This window comes from Corvus hawaiiensis, chromosome 8 (genome assembly GCF_020740725.1).
Source record: "Corvus hawaiiensis isolate bCorHaw1 chromosome 8, bCorHaw1.pri.cur, whole genome shotgun sequence".
Taxonomy (NCBI): Eukaryota; Metazoa; Chordata; class Aves; order Passeriformes; family Corvidae; genus Corvus; species Corvus hawaiiensis.
Genome location: NC_063220.1, coordinates 24,407,930 through 24,425,674, shown reverse-complemented (window position 1 = coordinate 24,425,674; position 17,745 = coordinate 24,407,930). Strand labels below are relative to the sequence as shown.

Here is a 17,745-nt window from a genome sequence, read left to right as displayed (position 1 = left end):
CCACAGCTCCCTTGGGGCCAGCGCCAACCACTCTTCCCCAGTAGCAGCAGATAGATTGTCACTCTGCTTGCATGGCAGCACTGATGCTGTTTGCATGCTCTTGGTGATCACATTTTTCGTTTGAGAGGTTTATGTTCATCTTCCTGATAGGTACCAGGTTCAAGTCAATATTGACTCATTCCAAACTAGTGCAAAGTGAAAACTCCGAGTTTTTCCTGATTCCACCACAAAACTTTCTCCACAGCCACCGCCTGCCTCCTGGGAGATGTGAGCTGAAACTTGAGCTCAGACCGCATGCTGGCACAGGGGAATGGCTGCAAATGGCTTTATGGATATTTTGCAGGCCCCTGATAAGAAATAGTTTTAGAACCCAGTCTTATTTAAGCCACTTTTGGGTAACCTTTGGCTGTTACAAGTATGTTTCAAATTGGACATGTATCACTCAGCTTTTCAATTTCAGCTGGTGTTACTCTACCCTTCTCTTTGCATAAAACAGAATTGCGCTGTTGGTCGTTTTTTTCTGAGGTCAAGGGAAAGTCTCCCATCAACTTCACTGAGCAGTGAACCAGACCTGCTAAATTTCAATTGTCAGGGCAATTTCCTCCCCTCCTTCATGGTCTCGAAGAGCCAAGGCATATTGGAAGGTGTGTACTTGCAGCAGTCTACCTGAGCTGTAGGAGGTGCTCCCTCTCAAAAGCCAAGAGCTTCAGATGGGAGCCTGCACCCAGTGGTAACAGCCAGCAAGCAAAGGGAAATGACAGCTGGAGCTCAATGCAAAAAGTCAGTCTGACAGCTTTGCTACATCCTCCCAAAGAACTCAGAGTGAAACTGTTGTGAGCTGAAATCTTATTTACAACCCCTGGTGTTCCTTCTGCAAGGACAGAATAATTTTTAAAGCAAGATTGGCTACAGCTTTCTCCACCTCCTAAGGTAGCCACTAGTAAGAGCTCTGCAACTTAAGCAATCTCAGGATGTTGCAAATTTCTATCTAGCTCCCTCATTCATGAACTTCAGCCCAAACTTGAGGAAGTTCAGCCAATACATCATCTTAGATCTCCCCCATACACTTCCTTGCGTAGGAAGCTGCAAACCTTGCCAAGCCCCAGGCAGTCACCCTTCCTTTACATAGCTGCACTTCTCAGCAATAAGGGGCAGGATGACTCGGACAACAGAAACATCCACAAAACAAGACACCATTGCAGAAGTTTTCAGAACTTGGACTTTTGAGTAGGAAAGGTTTGGAGAGCTACAGTTTCTTGGGAAAGTGGAAAAAGGAAATAATTAAAACAGGATGATGAGTAGAGGCTTACTTTGATAGACCCAATCATAAATTTTAGCGAAGAAGCAGAGTCTGGTTGTCCTTGTGATATTGCACATCAATAAACAAGGACTGCTCTGTTATATTCTGTACAAATTAGACCTTATAAATCTCTCCCTGCCCTAACCATGCATGTTTCAACTCAAAGAGAGACTGCAGATTTGATAAGCAGGAAAACTACAAGAAAAAGCTAAATCAGGGAGAAACATACATGCTGCCTGGTCAGATGATGGTAATAGTAGATGGAGGCTTTGTGGAGCCTGAGGACATTCAGAGCATTGTAGAAACACTGCAGAAAAGAGCCAGTGGCTGTGCCACTGCACTGGTGGCAGCTTTGAAGAGATCAGATCAATGTAGAAGATTTCTTGTGCACAGTGACTACCAACAGTACAAAATGCATAGATGTACAGAAACCCATTTTCTATCAGTAGTTTTTTGTGCATCCCCCTCTAAGCCCTCGCATAGTTTGAGCTGCACATCCTCCTCACATACCACACTCCCCCAAAAGATTAGCAGTGCTTATCTTGTGTGTGCCTGGGGAGCATGTGCCAGCGCACCTGGGCAGGGAGTTCTGGGCCAGCCCCAGTCATTTTTCTGGGTCCTCCTTAAAAGCAATTAGCAGCTTCCCCCTTTAACTTCAGAGGGCAAACTCAATCATAGAATAACTTTCCTGCAGCCGGTACAATTAGCAGGAATGCGTTTGACCCCAGCTTCACCTTTTCTGAAATGCAGTTCCTGGTACAAAGTGTTGCAGTGTTCTTGAGAGTGACATGTTATGAGTAACTGGATGTCAGGATCCTTGTATGAAAACAAACAAATCCCCAAATAACTGGAAAGTCCTGAGCCAGAAATGGGCATAATAAAGGTAGAAATAATTCCTATCTTCACGTGTTACTTCTCCTTTCTCTTAATACCAAACTAGTGCAGTGCATCACAGCCCTCACCCCAAACATGTTCTGATACATACTGTGTCTTAGAAAAGCACAGCCAAAATTTGGGGTTTGACAGCTGCTGCTATGTGGAAATGTAAGTATCTGCTTTCACAGAGACAATGTCTGAAACACTTCTGGGTGCCATGAGGAAAGCGGAAACCTTTTGTTTCATACATATTTTTCTTATGCATCTTGATATTTCAATTAATTTTTCTAAGGAAACAACAATAACAACAATCTCCCTAGGCTTGCACTGCTTCTCTATTAATATGTAGAAAAGAACCATCTATCTTAGAGCTATGAGGCTGGGATTTCTAAGTCAGGAGGAAAGTCCTGGACACCCAACAGACCAGCAGTGCTGGCATGTGGCACCCAGTCTCATCTGTGGTATACTCTGGGAATATTCTTATTTCGTGAGAAATACCACACACACCACCCCGTCCTTTCCATGATGTATGTCCAATGACCTCTCTTTTCCATGTCATACGTGGTCTAATCTTTTTCCCTGAGCATTATTTGCACAGTAATCCTTTTCCTTCTATGACACAAACACAAAATTCCCTTTCCTCCACTGTCACTTGTAGAACAATCCCTTACTTCTAGTGGCATGCGGGCAGAAACCTGTTATCTTTGTGCCAAACACAAAATGATCATCTCTAGCTTGCCTCCAATGTTTGACAATGCAGCCCTTATGTCAATTCTATGAAGAACACACCACAGTCCTTTCATTCCCAATTTATCCAAACACAACCTTCACCTGACCGGTGAACAGTATGAAATACAATAGTGGAAAATGCAAGGTATACAGCCCAATTTTTAAAATCTCCTTTAGAAAACTTCAACTTTTTCAAATGTTTGAAGAGAGAGACAAAAACAGGTCTATGGACATTCTAGTATGTTTGCCATTACTTTTTTTTCCTTTTGCTCCCCTCTTTTTCAATGACATGATGAAAAATCGTCACGGGGAGGGGAACAGGAGGAAGATAGAAATTTGGATGTGACTCAGAACTTGAACCTAAACCTAGCCTTTTAAATTTCTCTGGCTTGGGTATCTTACATGTGAAGGATTTAATTTTTTTTTTAAGTTAAAAAATGTTTTGGCTTAACACACACACTCCCACCCCACTTGCATCAGACCAGTTACCACAGCAAATCAGAGTGAGAAGGTAAGAGAGCAGTGACCAGGACTGCCAGTGTCATCAGTTGAACACGTAATTTAGCCTGCTTTACTCTGAGCCCTATCCAAACTCAAACAGATACCTGTTTAACCAGGGCTTAACAGGAAAGCCTTATCTCTAACTCATCCCCTGGGAAGCTGCAGCGAGACAGGAATCTGGTGGGGGGTGAGAATCAGCCCCCTAATTTGATATCCCCTGTACACAGCAGCACTGCATTTAGTGATGATTTGGGCTTAAAGTGATCCTGTTTATTTCCTTGGGATGCCTATTTCCACCCTGCTGCACAGCATGCTTTCAAAACAGGGCTCAATTAAATAAATATTGATTGTGACCTTTTGCAGAAACCCCAGTTTAGACCCACTGATTCTAAATGGGTTTTGCCTGCTCTTGGAGTGACATATGTGTGCCAGGGTTGGTTTGGCACTGCACCTTTGGTTACTGCACACAACTTCCTTGTAACAGGACTGACCAATACCTCAAGGTGCTCCTGTGTTTGTGACTTGCTATCCCATGTAGCTGCTGCAATTGAGGCATGAGATTTTGTGTGTTTGCTCCCAGAGCAGTCGTAGTCGGTGCCTTTAGCTCCTGACTGGTACAGCCACAAGGGCTGCTGAATGAAATTCAGGGTGGAAAACCACCACTGCATTTCCTGAACAAAGATAATAATTATGGTAATTGTATCACTTTAGCACATTTCTCACTTGTGTTTTTGAATAAATGGTGTGAGCCAACGAGAACAGCAGCTTCTTCCCTTCAGATTAAGTTGTGCTTTGAATAGCAGCATAGATAGGACAAGACTTTTCGTTTGCTATGTTTTCTTCTGCATCTTTTCAATGGTGCATTACACAGTCGCCACAATTCTTCACCTCTACTGTCACTTTTATGGCAGTGTTTTCCTTTTCCTCCTCTTCAGTCACGGGCATGCTAATCTTTTGTGTCACAAGCAGCACAACCCCTCCTTTATATGGGCCTCCTCCTGCCAGTGCACAGTTCTGAATTACACAGTTAAAAGAAAAAATCATTTCACCTACAAAATGTAAAACAATGTAATTTTTACCATTGCTATTTTTATTTCCATTACCACTAAATCCCCTCTGGATTGAATAATTAAGCAGCTATTTGTGTCATGGGTTTCAATGCTGAATGTAACCCATTAACCCTGCAGGAGCAAGGTCCTTGAATTCTGAATAATTCTGGGACTAAGCTGTGATGAATCAGGACTGAGATAAGAGCCATGCATCTTTAAAAAAATCTGGAGCATGTTCTTGGCATTTGAGGTTTTTTCTGTGTTGCAAGCAGTTTCTGCTCTTCCTTTTCTTTTTGTCTTCCCTCATTCAACTGACTGTCATGAGAAATGCAGAAAACCTCTACTTAGAAAAAGTGTTTGTTATAGTTCATTCTATTATTTTATTTTTTTCCCCTCTGAAATATTTCTATGTAAAGAGCACCTTACCATTCTTTGAGGCTCATCTGGTTGTATTGCTTATTCTGTGCTTGAAATTGTCATAAATCTCACTCTGGTCTCATTTTTCCCCTCAGATAGACCCTTATTAGCTGCAACTAGTCTTGGACATGCTGATACAGCATGGTTGGGTGAGCACAATCAGTAGCAATATTCCTGGCACCAGTATGAGTGTGCTGGCCTGTCTTAACCTAGCAAGCTGTGGGGCTAAGCTGGTCTGTAAACTAAAGGTGGGCAGTTCTCTCCTAATACATCAGCTGCTGCTGGAAGCAAGGGAATGAATGTTTTCTACATAACACAGTCCATTTTAAGATCTCTTCCATAACAGGTACCTGGGAGGCAGAATGACAGCTCCACCCATAGATGCACAGTTCTGCAAAATAAATAAAAAAAAAGTACCTCTGGGTGTACACTACACCCTCCCCAGATAAAATTCATAGTATCACAGCATGGTTGGAAGAGATCCACAAGGATCATCAAAGTCCATTTCCTGGCCTTGGACAGCATCACCCCCAAGAGTCACACCCTGTGCCTGAGAGCATTGTCCAAACACTGCTTGAACTCTGCCAGGGTGGTGCTGTGACCACTTCCCTGGGGAGCTGTTCCAGTGCCCAACCACCCTCTGGGTGAAGAACCTTTTCCTGGTATCCAACCTAAACCTCCCTGGCTCAGCTTCAGGCCATTTCCTTGGGTCCTGTCAGCAGAGATCAGTGCCTGTCCCTCCTCTTCCCCTCACGAGGAAGCTGTAACTGCAACGGGGTCTCCCCTCAGTCTCCTCCAGGCTGAACAGACCAAGTGACCTCAGCCGCTCCTCATTCGGCTTCCCCTCAAGGCTCTTCACCATCCTCGTTGCCCTCCTTTGTACTCTCTCTAACAGCTCAGTGTCTCCTCCTATGCTGTGGCACCCCAAGATGCCCCCAGCACTCGAGGTGAGGCCGCCCCAGTGCAGAGCAGAGCAGGACAATCCCTCCCTTGCTGGGCTGGCGATGCTGGGCCTGATGCCCCCAGGACACGCTTGGCCCTCCTGGCTGCCAGGGCACTGCTGACTCGTATCCAACTTGCCATCGACCAGGACCCCCAGGCATCTTTCCTCAGGGCTTCTCTCCAGCCTCTCATTCCCCAGTCTATACACACACTCAGGGCTGCCCTGTCCCAGGTACAGAATCCACTTGTCTTTAATCTGGTCTGCTGCATACAAGCAGCGATACAACTATTTTGCCCCCTATTTTTTTTGTCGGCCCCAATCACTTCTAACTGGACTGTCCCTGTCTGAGAGATGACCAGCTCTGATTTAAAGACTCTGACTGATGGAGAACTTTCCCACATTTGTGATCAATTACAAAGTTTAGGTAATTGACTGCTTGCTGTTCTCATGGCTACAAAGCACTTATCAGCCACATGCATTGGCATAAACCTCATGTGTAGTCAGCTATGTGAAAAGGGCTTCTTACCTGAGTAAGGGTGGTGAGAGCAAGCCCTGCCCTGGGCCTGTTGATTCAGGAAATGCAGACTGTCAGATTCCGAGGAAGGTCTCAGCCTGGGATCGCTGCTGGTCAGGATTGACACCACCACTGCATCTGGTGCTCTGCAGTGTTGGAAACTTTTGTTCTTCCTGATTCAGTTCCCCTTTCTCTGCTTGAGACCACAAACTACTTCTCAGATTTAAAACTGCTTACCTACTCTGGCTGGGGAGAAGATGAAAAGAAATAAATAAAAAAGAAGAATGCATTAGGTGTAACATCCCCTTCTTTCAATGCTAGCCATGTCACAAGGCAGACTACCAGACAAAGGGCTAAATCCTGAACTTCAAGTATAATCTTTCTGTACTCTAAGAAAACATGTACAACCTGAGAAAAGTAGGAATAGCATTAAAAGAATGTTATGAGAATGTTCATGAGTATATTCAGATATCTCAAAATATATCCTCAATCCAAATACCAGATTGAACAAACAAAACTAGATATAATCCATTAACATTAGTAATGCTGTGTAAGCTGGGAGAAATCACCATCATTTAATGATTGGTTGTGAGACATATTCCAGAATATAGTACATTAGTAGTGAGCTTTGTTTTTATCACAAGAACATAATAACTGCTAGGAACAAAATACCAAAGAGGGGCAAAGCACAAAAATGAAACCACTGCTTTTCAGGTAATAAAGATTCTTAAGTTTTCTTACAGTAAGTTAACACTTTGCAGAACAGCATAGAACCAGAGCCTGATGATGGATGCAGAATTGAGGGCTGACTAAGGAAATGTATGAGCATTTGCAGGAGAAGGACCTTTGTTTCTTAAAGAAAATTTGGCACTATAGTAATACAGAGATTAGTTGCCTACAATACCTGACATGAAATAGATGAGCATGCTAGTGAAATCTGGTAGTGAAATTTAGACATCTTTGCAATATCCGGAAGTATCCTTTTCCCTTTGTCTTCCTCTCTCTTCTTCATTATCTCATTTTCCCTCCCTGAGGAAGAAACAATAATTTAATTCTGTTTAATATACAGAAAGTCTCCTACAATTGAGATGGTTAGCTTACAATGAAATACGTTATGAGCCATGGCTTTGGCTTAACTGAATGGCTTCTGTGCAGCTTTAGCTTTGCCTTATGACTCTCTAAGAACATAAGGCCTCACCATATAAGCAGGACCTGTAGCCAGTGCTGGAGATTGAAGGGGCCTCCTGAAGTAAGACACTGACCTGTGAAAGACCTATTGTCTTGGGAAAACTGCACCGGTTTTCTTCTAGAAACCTAGAAGAAAATATAACCACAGCAGAAACCAGCTTGCACATCTGTGAGCTGCCTCCAGCTCCTCATAAACAAGAGCTGTAACCTCATTGCCAAAGAGTGAAAGAGCCCCAGGAGAGACCTGTTGTTTTACTTGTGCAAGAAACCTCATTCCCACTTTCTCCACAGAAATAGAAGGAGTAGAGAGGTTCTGATGTGAACAAGCCCTGTCCCAGGCATCCCAGCCCATCCATTTGCTAGGGAGGCTTTCAGTGGACTTCAGCCACCCATGGTGGCTAAAAAACTGAATCAAGACACTACAGAAATAAAGTGCTGGTATGCCCAACCCAGGGTGCTAAGGGTCAATGGCTGAGATGACCAAACTTCATGTACCTGTACTTGGCCTACAGGCTGGGTCACTTTCAGTGGCCCGTGTGCTTGGGGTGAGTCCCTGCTGTCTTTTGCCATGTTAGGAACCAGCTCATTCCCTGAAGCTATGGAGGCATGTGCTGCTGGTCGAAAAGGACCTTGCCTCAGCCTTGGGCCATGAAGACAGGTGTCACGCTGCCACCTCTGCTGCTGCCATTGCCATCATGCCCAAGGATGTGGTGCCAGGGCACGTTTCACTGAGCAGGGATGTTGCTGACGCTACTCCGGATGGACAGGCAGTGAGCTGTGCCTTCCCATACAGAAATGCCACATATTTCTGAAGGGTTGGAGACTGCTAATGAGATCCCTGGTGTACACGACCTGCCACAGTGACAGGTTCTTATCTAGCCAGTAGACGTGTGTTTCTCAAGGAGAAAGTTACAGTCTGGGGAGGCACTCTGGGGGCTCAGTGTGTACAAGAAGCAGCAAACAGAAGGAGGCTGTGGTGTTGGAGAGAACGTGGCACAGTTGCATGAGTCAGTCTGGTATCAGAGTATTAGAGAACAAATTGCACTACCCCCACCTTAAGGACTGCAGATAATGCACAGCAATGAAGTTTTATCTGTGCTCAAGTACGTATTTTTTATGCAGCTAAAGCTATGTTGCAGATGTTCTTCACTAGAATAGATTTTGCCTTTGCTAATCCTGTGTTAATCTGCTGGTAGAGCTATAGCTGCGTGATTACCACTGGGCTCCTTGCAGAGAGGAGCCCCTGGTCACTGAGGGCACGGTTCCTCCGCCTCTCCCTCGGCAGAGCTGCAGCTGGGGTTCAGGTTTGTTGTGCTGGGGAGCACCCCCTTCCTGTTCCCAGTGCGGTGCTCTGCCAGGAGAGGGAGCTAGGACTCTGGGATTCAGGGGCCTTTGATGTTTTCTGTTCACAAACCATGAAGGTGTTACAGCTGTCCAACACTAATGTAGGCTTTGCTCTGTGGCTGAGTGCATCTTCAGGGGCTCATGATTTTCTGTGGAGGCCACCTACCGCAGAGGAGTTTGGTTCCTGCCAGAACTCGGAGGACTCTGCTGACCTGAACTGTGTTTTGAGGCTCTCAGTCCCTTTTTCTGACTGCTTCATCAGGTGAACTCCAATGGGAGTTTGGACTGGGTGAAAACAGTGAAGTGAAACCTATGGATTCTGGAATCATGCAGTAGGTTCAAAGCCACTGCTGGAGTGGAGAAGGCAACCAATGGGTGCATAGCAAGGCAAGCAACAGCTGGGAGGAGGGAAAATTTTTGGTTAAGGCTACCATGTGGTAAACAGATGTTGGACAACATTTCTTTTAACATAGAAACACATCAGCCTTCTTCCCCCTGCAGTATATGTGTTTCATTTTGAACAAGTAACTGGCAGCTGGAGAAAGTTATTAGAAAATGCTCCGTCTATATTCCAGCATTTGCAACAGCAGCAAAATTACCTATTTCCTATTCTGCCCAAGCTTTCTGTCTCCTTTTTGGAGATATTGTTGGCATCAAGTCAAGTTTTGCTTAAGTTATGTATCAGAAAGAGAATAAGTGGAGCTCCGACCTTATTTAAAGAGTAGAAAAGGGAATTTAAACAAAGCTGACACAACTATTATCTAGGTTCTGAATGTGGTTGGGCCTGCTGGTAAGAAAACAGGAAATAAGTGAGAAAACAACTCTTAAAAATGTGAAAACCAGCCAATTTTACAGGGCTCCACTCTGTGTTCAAAAGTCTGTAAGTACTGATAAAAGAGCACATTTGATGTGGAAGTGCTGTGTCATTATCACTGGCCCTTTCAGTCTTATTATTGTTTCAGTTTTCTCCAAGTGATGAAGTCTGGCAAGGGAAGGAGAATAACCCCATTTCTGCTTTGACTAATGAATTGTGGTCACTGACCAATCTGCCCTCTTTGCCCTCAAGTGGATAGTGAGTTGTGGTTTCCTGATGTTTCCTACCTGATTTGAAAGTAAGAACAGAGTAATTTGTTTGTGACAATTTCAGAGGCTAAAAGAAGAGCTTCTCAGACATAGCTGGGCTCTGTTAGCCAGGAAGGGGCCAAGCTAGAGAAAACATTGTTGAATAAAGCACGGTGTGAGCAGACACTGGAAACAGTAAATAGTAAGGGAGGCTCCTTCCTAAGAAATGCATTTTATTGTCTCTGTATGAGTCAGACAAATCCTTTGATCTGTTGCCCTCAATGCACATTACCCCGTGGTCCAAGGGGTTGGCTTTGGCTGCTGGTGGCTGGGAGGCACCAGGAGGCACTGCAGAGCACTGGAAAAGAATCTGCTCCCAGAAGTGTGGCCAGTGGCCATCAGGGTGCAGGAGGTGTCGGTAGCCAGGCCCCCAAGTTTATGGCTCTTAGCATTTCTACCTTCACAAAGGGCTCTGACTGATAAGAATGAATGGTGTGGAGTTGTGCATGCAAGAGCTGTGGTTGTGACTTCCTATCTCTGTACCAGCCAAGTACAAGTTATTATAAAAATAAATACCTCAGTGGCAGCAGCAACATCCCCAAGGGCCTATTTACTTCCGCTGGCATGAACTAATTCCTGCAGAGGAGCTCAAGCCAAATCCTGCAGAGACCAGTGGGAATCTCTCCAGGCTCTTGCAAAGGCAGTTTGCACGCTGGAGAAAATGTTGGTGCTTGGTCATATTTATTGCCATGTCAGTTAAAACATGTTGTCAGTTAACACCTTCCCTAACACAACATATATTTTCTAAATCTGAAGGAAAGAGCTTTTTTACCTCCTTTTATTCTTCAAGTAGTTATTCTGATTTATTTCTGAAATTGCACAACACACTAAATGCTGGTTCATGAAGTGGCCAGGGATCAATTATTACCTTTTCATGTGCAAACTGATCTTAAGGCATCTATCAATCTCTTATAGTCCTATCTGCAGAAGATATGTTCAGTTTCAGAAAACTGAAAACATACAAGGGAAGCTAAGGCAGGGTGACATTTGCTTTCCGTGGCTTGCTCTCTAGATGTTTGATGGGTGACTTTATTATCCATAGGAACAATGAACAAGCCAATACACCCTTTTCAAGGTTTACAGGTACCTTAATGTAACTTGCTCATTTAATTTGGATCTATATACCTCATGAGAAGGGCAGAAGATTTTCACTTTCAAGGCCTTATTTAGCCATAAAATGTGTATCCTGTTAGCTAAGAGCAGATCTATGAATTTCATTTCATTTGGTGACAGGAGAAATAGCGATAGATGTATCACCCTCTCAGTAACTGGTATTAAAAGGTGCATGTTTCATGAAGGAACAGTGTATTCCATGCCATAACATCTTTCATGAAATAAAATTCAGGGCATTTGTAGTATAAGTATATGAAAAATATCAGTTCGCTCTTATTTTAAGAGTGTGGGGAAAATAAAAGCCCCTTTTGTGGCTGGAGCTGGTCACCTGAAAAATTAGGATGGATTTTGCTGGCTCCAACAAAATCAGTAGGAGATTTTCTATGGCCTCAATGGGGCCAAAAATTCTCCTAGATTTCATACTATTATAGATATTGTACAATTTAGCCACCAAGGTCATTAAAATGCTATAATCCCTCGTGTGATACATGATGGGGTAAAAGCACTTACAAAGGTATTGCTTTCTAAACTGGTGTAATTATGGTAGTAATTCCCAAAGAAGCATTTCAAATGCATTTCCAGTTCCAGTTTCTCAATTTTTTGAGTCTTCATTACAGTAGTGATATGCTTGTGTCTAAATCTTGTTGATGTCCTTCCAGAGGGCACTAAAAACCCTAAAGTAAGTAAAGAAAAATTTAGTTGGTGATTCTGACTGGCTGCTGAATTGCTGCATTTTGAGCCCTGTCCCTCAGGTTATATTCTATAATGTTTGCTCTTATACTGCACAGACTACTCACTCTTTGTTTATATCCATTCACTTACAGTTTGTCTAACTTAAAGAGAATTAGGGAAAAAAAAAGGAAAATTTAAAGTTCTCCCCACACCAAACATGGATGGTATGGGGCTAACAAGCCTGAGACAGCTGTCAACACTGAGCTGTATTTTCAGCCCCTGGGAAGTTCACAGCTGGGGCAAAGCTGCCCTGTGGGGCAGTGGGGGCTGCTGTCAGTCGGGCTCTGGTGACAGTGCATGGGGCTCGGGCACCAAACCTCAAGAGCAGAGGGTCTACCCTTCCTGGCAGTGCAGAAAACAGGAAGCTTCTCAAGGTACCAAAGAAACATTGGGTTGTGAGCCCCCTTTTGTGGTTTTAAGAAAGGAATGGACATACAGGTCTCTGAATTATGGCAAAGGAAGATTAAAACTGAGATAAACACAAGTCTTGCAAAGGGTGAGGAAAGGGCCTGACTGTTTCCTGATGGTGATCCTCTCAACAGTGACAAATATCAGCTAGAGGTAAATAAAATTAAATGTTGTCTTTATGAGAAATGAGAAACCTGATCTTAGGGCCCACTTAATTTTAACCTTGCAGTTGTACCACATTCCTCAATGGCTGGGGATGGGGCACAGAGGTGCTGGAGGCTCTGGTATTTTGTTTTCCCCAGGGCTTGAAATTAGCCTCATGTGCTCTGTACATGGGTGATACATGAATTTCCATCTGCTCTGAAGATGTGGATTTCTCTTTGCTCCATAAAGCCACCTCCTTTCCTCCTAAACTAAGCTCTCAGATGTTATTTGAACAAAGAAGTGCTGTTCTTTACAAAGAAAACCAGGAATAAGCCCAGGGTGCTTATTCTTTTCCTTTGAGTGTGTCAGTCCTTTGACTAATGCTGACAGGATTTCTGTTCCTGTAGAGTTGCTAGCTTCTTCATAGGTGCTACCACATAAATACCTCAGTTTGGAAGATGATTTCTTACAACTGCCTGGCAAATTGCAGTGACGCTGTCAACTCATTCCCCATATGCTTTTATCAGACAGATACCAGACTAAACACTAAATGAACAATACCTACTTTGATCAGATACAAGATTAAATATCAAATGAACAATACTTACTCACCTAGATTTGAAATGGTCACTGGGTTCACTGTGGTTTTACATCTCCTCATTAGCCCCTGGAGGTATCCAGTCACTAACAGAAAACATTGCAACAAGGAGCTTTGTGTCTTCTAAGGTAGAAGGAAACCTGCAAGTAATAACATTTTGATTAAATAACCCTCCTGAAAGCTGGTGGTGTCTCAAACAGACTGCCAGTTTGGACTTTAAGAAACCATGCAATTCAGTGTTTCTTAAGAATGAAAAGCATACAACACTTACATCTCAGGATTTCATACACCCTTTTCTAGTAAATAAAGCCAGGAATTTCTATTCTGTCTTTAACAAGAATTTTGTTGATGTTTAGTACCTGTGTATAGTACACAAACAGTGCACTAAATCCATGTTTACAGCTTTGTTGAAAATTAAAGAGACATAGAGATGAGTGGATATAACACTGAGCTGGGATTTACCATGCTCCCACCTGGCTGGGAAAGACCCAGTTATTCCACAGCTTTTGGATTTAGTTGTGGGCTTTCTGCTTTTTGGCTTGAGATCTTTTGGCTGGCAGTGCCAAGAAGCCACCATATTCTAGGCCAGGATCTCCAGTAATTACCCAGGAGGTGTTGCAGCCCTTGGTTAATGTGACAGTCTGTACCACAGTACAGGAGACACAACAAGGGTTCAGCAGCTCTGTTGGCCACGTAGGTGAGCTGTGCACAAATCAAGCCCTTTAACCAAGACTTTATGGAACAGAGGGCTGCAGTATATTTTACTGATATAAAAGAGCTCAAATATCCCATCTGGTGGCTTTGGTTGCTGTAATAACAATTATACTAAAATTAGTACCTGATATATTAAATAATTTTTTCATGATAAATAGCTTGATCAGTTCTATGAGAAGGACAGAAAACTTGATAGGACATATAATCTACTGGGACAGCAGGAACTCTCTGTGATTACTCATGTATCTACATGGGAAACAGGAAAGCAAGAAAATGTAGTGCTTCAAGCATATTCTAAACGGATTATTGTGCAGAAAAATTCTCTCAACACAGAAATCAAAAGGTTTATAACAGGGAGAGGCAGTGCCTGCTCTGCAGTGACAGCTTCATGTTTATTTATTCTAGAAAGAATAAGAAGGAGATACTAAAGTAAAGACAGGATAATTTTATTCCCAGATCAAATAAAGGTACACAGAGTGTGTTCTCAACAATGTGATTACTTTAGGGAGAACTAATACAATGAATGTTATTAAATTAAACAACTTTTTTATAGGGCATCTCACATTAAGGATTTTAGTGTAAGTAATATTTCTGTCAGGCAAAGTGATGCAAGACAAAATAGCTTTTATAGAAGTATTCCTTAATAAAGATATTCCTGTAAAAATGTATTTTATCTGGTATACTTCCTCTGTAGCAAATTATCACTTTGCTTAACAGCTCTGAGAAACACGGATGTCAGGAGCAAAGATGACTATTCTCCTTTCACTAGCTGCCTGAAATCTTTGATTTTAAATTAGTTTTTAGGTGCTAGTATACATAAAGCTGAGGTAAATGTCTGCTCAGCACAGATAGCTGGGAGAAATCCTCAGCTCCATAGGAGCTGTCTTCAGTGCAAATCCCAACGACTTGCCTGTCTGCCTTACCATCATGTGGGAAGCCTTGGGAGCGAACCCTTGCAGTACTGAGTGGGAGGTGCAGCTCAGCTGAATTTTTTACAAAAACCATGCTTTCTCAGTACATTTACACACATTAGCTGTGGCAATCAGAGCTAAGAAATGTGGACCTATTGCATCTTTTCTTATCCTGAAATGGACATCCGTATATCACCACACTTGAAGACCCAGAGCTACATTTTATTATCCTAGAATCTGAGAGGTCTCAAGGGGTAATTATGTATAAAATGACTAAAACATCTTGCCTCAGGTGCAGAGTTCTGGAAAGCCATGTCTTCTCTAAGGGTCGTGAAAGTGAGATGAAAAAGCCTGACTGCATCATCTTGTATTGTTCCCTCCAGTGCCTTTGCTAGTAATTTATCAAATCTGTATTTATCTTAGCATTTATATATGGCTCCCATTGCACCACTTTGCAATATTCAATTCCTTTATTCTCACAAGGGCCCTATCTGGTATATTCTGCATCACATCTCATGCAGTCTTGAGGAGAAGGATCATAGCAACAGAAAATGACAGGAATGTAGTCCTTTTTACTTATTTCCTACCTCAATCTCTAAATTGTGGTTGGATACTTACTTGATAGGGCTTCCGTCTCTCATGTGGGAAATATGAAATGAATAGGAGGAAACTGAGTTTATTTAAAAATATGAAGGGCTCAGAGTTGTCCTCTATTTTCTGCTACTTTCTTCCAAAATATTGAGGAGTTTTCAGGAGCTAGAGAATTTACACAACATGTCACTGAAATTATTTGGTCAAGGTCTATAGCTTTTATTATTCAGGAGGTTTGACCGCAAAATGCACATGTGCTTTTTGTGCTGGGGTATACTTTTCTTTTCTTAAGGCACTTGCTGAAGTAAGACCTGCATGTTTTAAGCCATTTTTTATTTTAATTCTTTTTACTTTCTCAATAAAAATCTAAAAAAGCCCCCCAGAAAATCCCACACAAAACGAAGAAACAAAAAACGTTAAATTAATAAATAATCAATCCTCCAACCCTTTTGTTTCTTCCTGTATTGGAAAGGATTTTGAAATCCTTTAATCCTTGCTCTGACCAAACATTACTAACCCCAAGTGCTGAGATGACATCTTCACTGGTCATATGTGGAGATAGTAGAGATCTCTTCTCCAACCCAACTCTTCTCTGGTACAAGAGATTTTGAACCTCTGTGGTTCCTGAAGTATTGGATAATCCCAGAGAAAGGCTGTTTGGGTTGGGTAGAGAACCAAGAGCAAATTGTTGGGCAAGGCAGTGTCTGCCTATTTTCTTTATAATTCTTCCAAGGAGGGAAGCATAGTACATGCTGTTAGCTATTTATGCTCATCCTGACTTCATAGAATCATGGACGGACACAGCCAAGTGACACATGGAGATACAGGACTCAAGAGTTCTACTGCTCCAGCAGAGCTTAAGTGGTAAAAGCACTATCAAAGAACAATGGAGGATATATTTTGTATGGAAAATATATTTCTGGTTGGGCCTAGACTCAGTTATTAACCTTAGAATTCCCCAGGTTTTTATTAGCAAAGCACACTACCTTCAGTCACAGCACTTTCAGGTAATGTCAGATCCTGCTGTCAGAAACCACCTGTGCTGACTTGAGTGGTTTATTGGTCACTTGCACAAGCTATCAGCCAAAGTACAGTGGAATAATAAAACAGATTTCAAGAAAGTCTGCTAGAACTCTTTCAAAAAGTTAGAAAGTTACCTACAAATACGGAAAAGGAGGTGCAAGCTCTGGCACTTTCATGTCTACCCCTCAAACAGCCATTCTCTCCCTATCAATTTGATAGTAATACAAGTTTTGAATAATACATTGAAAAGACTGGGATCTTGAGGACTTGTTACAGACATTCTCTCAACAGTCCTAATCCAGACTGGAGGCTGGAGGCTTTGGCTACAGGCTAATTGTTGATTCTTGTTTACCCTCTGGGCACTTTTCACAGTTCTGGCAGAAAAAAACAGCCTTGAAGCGTTTGTAAAATATGGAATACATTTGAATCATAGCAAATGAGAAATGAGTCCCAAAGTCTTAATGCTAATGTTGATATGAATGTAAATTTAATAGACCTGCAGTTTTTCCTTAACAGCCCCCATATGTTCTCTTTGTGATTCACAAGAGAAAATAACCCTTCTATAAAAAATATTTTTACCTTAGAACCGTGCAAAGAAATATTATCATTCTATGTGAAGAAAAAGCATAAATTCAATATTATTTTCCATTATTTTTATTTTACTTTTCACATATAACTATATAAGCCTTCCCATTACTCCTGTTATTGACATACAGAAATGTTCAGCTGCAGAATTTGCCCCCGTGATGAGGTTCTCTGAGTTGTTCTAAACCACAGATGTCAATGCCCAGACTGCCAAGAGGTATCATTCATTTATGAATGCACATTTATGAATTTCTGGGATACTGAACTGCCTCTGACTACATATTTTGAGATAAGATAAGGACAAGTGCTGATCAGACTTAAATCATCACCTTTGAAGACTTTTTATTAAGGGGTTTGCAATACACATAAATGCTTTTATTATAAATAAATGCACCAAAAAGTGTATTAAAAAAAATCTCTGATATTACATACTGACTTCACATCTTTTTTGAACTCAAATTTAATCATGACAAGTAAAACTGGATAAAACACTTCTCACCAGCTTTGTAGTTTCAGACAGATTATTTAATTTACTGCTGGAATTTTCTCACCGACAAACCTGAAGGAGTAAAACTAAAAATCATGGACTACCAAACAGCCAGTGACAATTTCTTCATGCTAGATAAAGAACGGGCACAAAGACTTTTTTAGTAGGCTTAAGGGCAGGTATTCTACAGTCTCATTTTTAAAGTTCATTTCCTCAATCAAGGCAAATAATCGTGAAAATAAATTTAAAAATATATTAAAAGTTTGCTCAGTTCCTGTATTTAAATCATGTGAGCAGTTTAGCTTTCTCAGTACTTCAAGATGCTTGAAAACTGAGCTATAAAGGAAGCTAGACACCCAATTTGCAATGGAAATATATAAGATGATGAATTGGATTTAATGGGCTCCAGTAAATCATAACATTAATGCTGTTACATGATACTTCACCTTAGCACCA

The 17,745-nt window shown here is 42.0% G+C and overlaps 1 long non-coding RNA gene across 1 annotated transcript in view; it reads right to left on the bottom strand.

Annotated features, from left to right (window-relative positions):
• The window catches only part of LOC125329777, a 146,171-nt gene that overhangs the window by 8,370 nt on the left and 120,056 nt on the right, over nt 1-17,745 (bottom strand). Inside the window, exons 3-5 of the long non-coding RNA XR_007205271.1 lie at nt 12,993-13,118; nt 7,234-7,358; nt 6,342-6,575 (exon numbers count right to left, since the gene is read on the bottom strand). This is a non-coding gene — a long non-coding RNA (uncharacterized LOC125329777). The remainder of the gene's footprint in view (nt 1-6,341; nt 6,576-7,233; nt 7,359-12,992; nt 13,119-17,745) is intronic.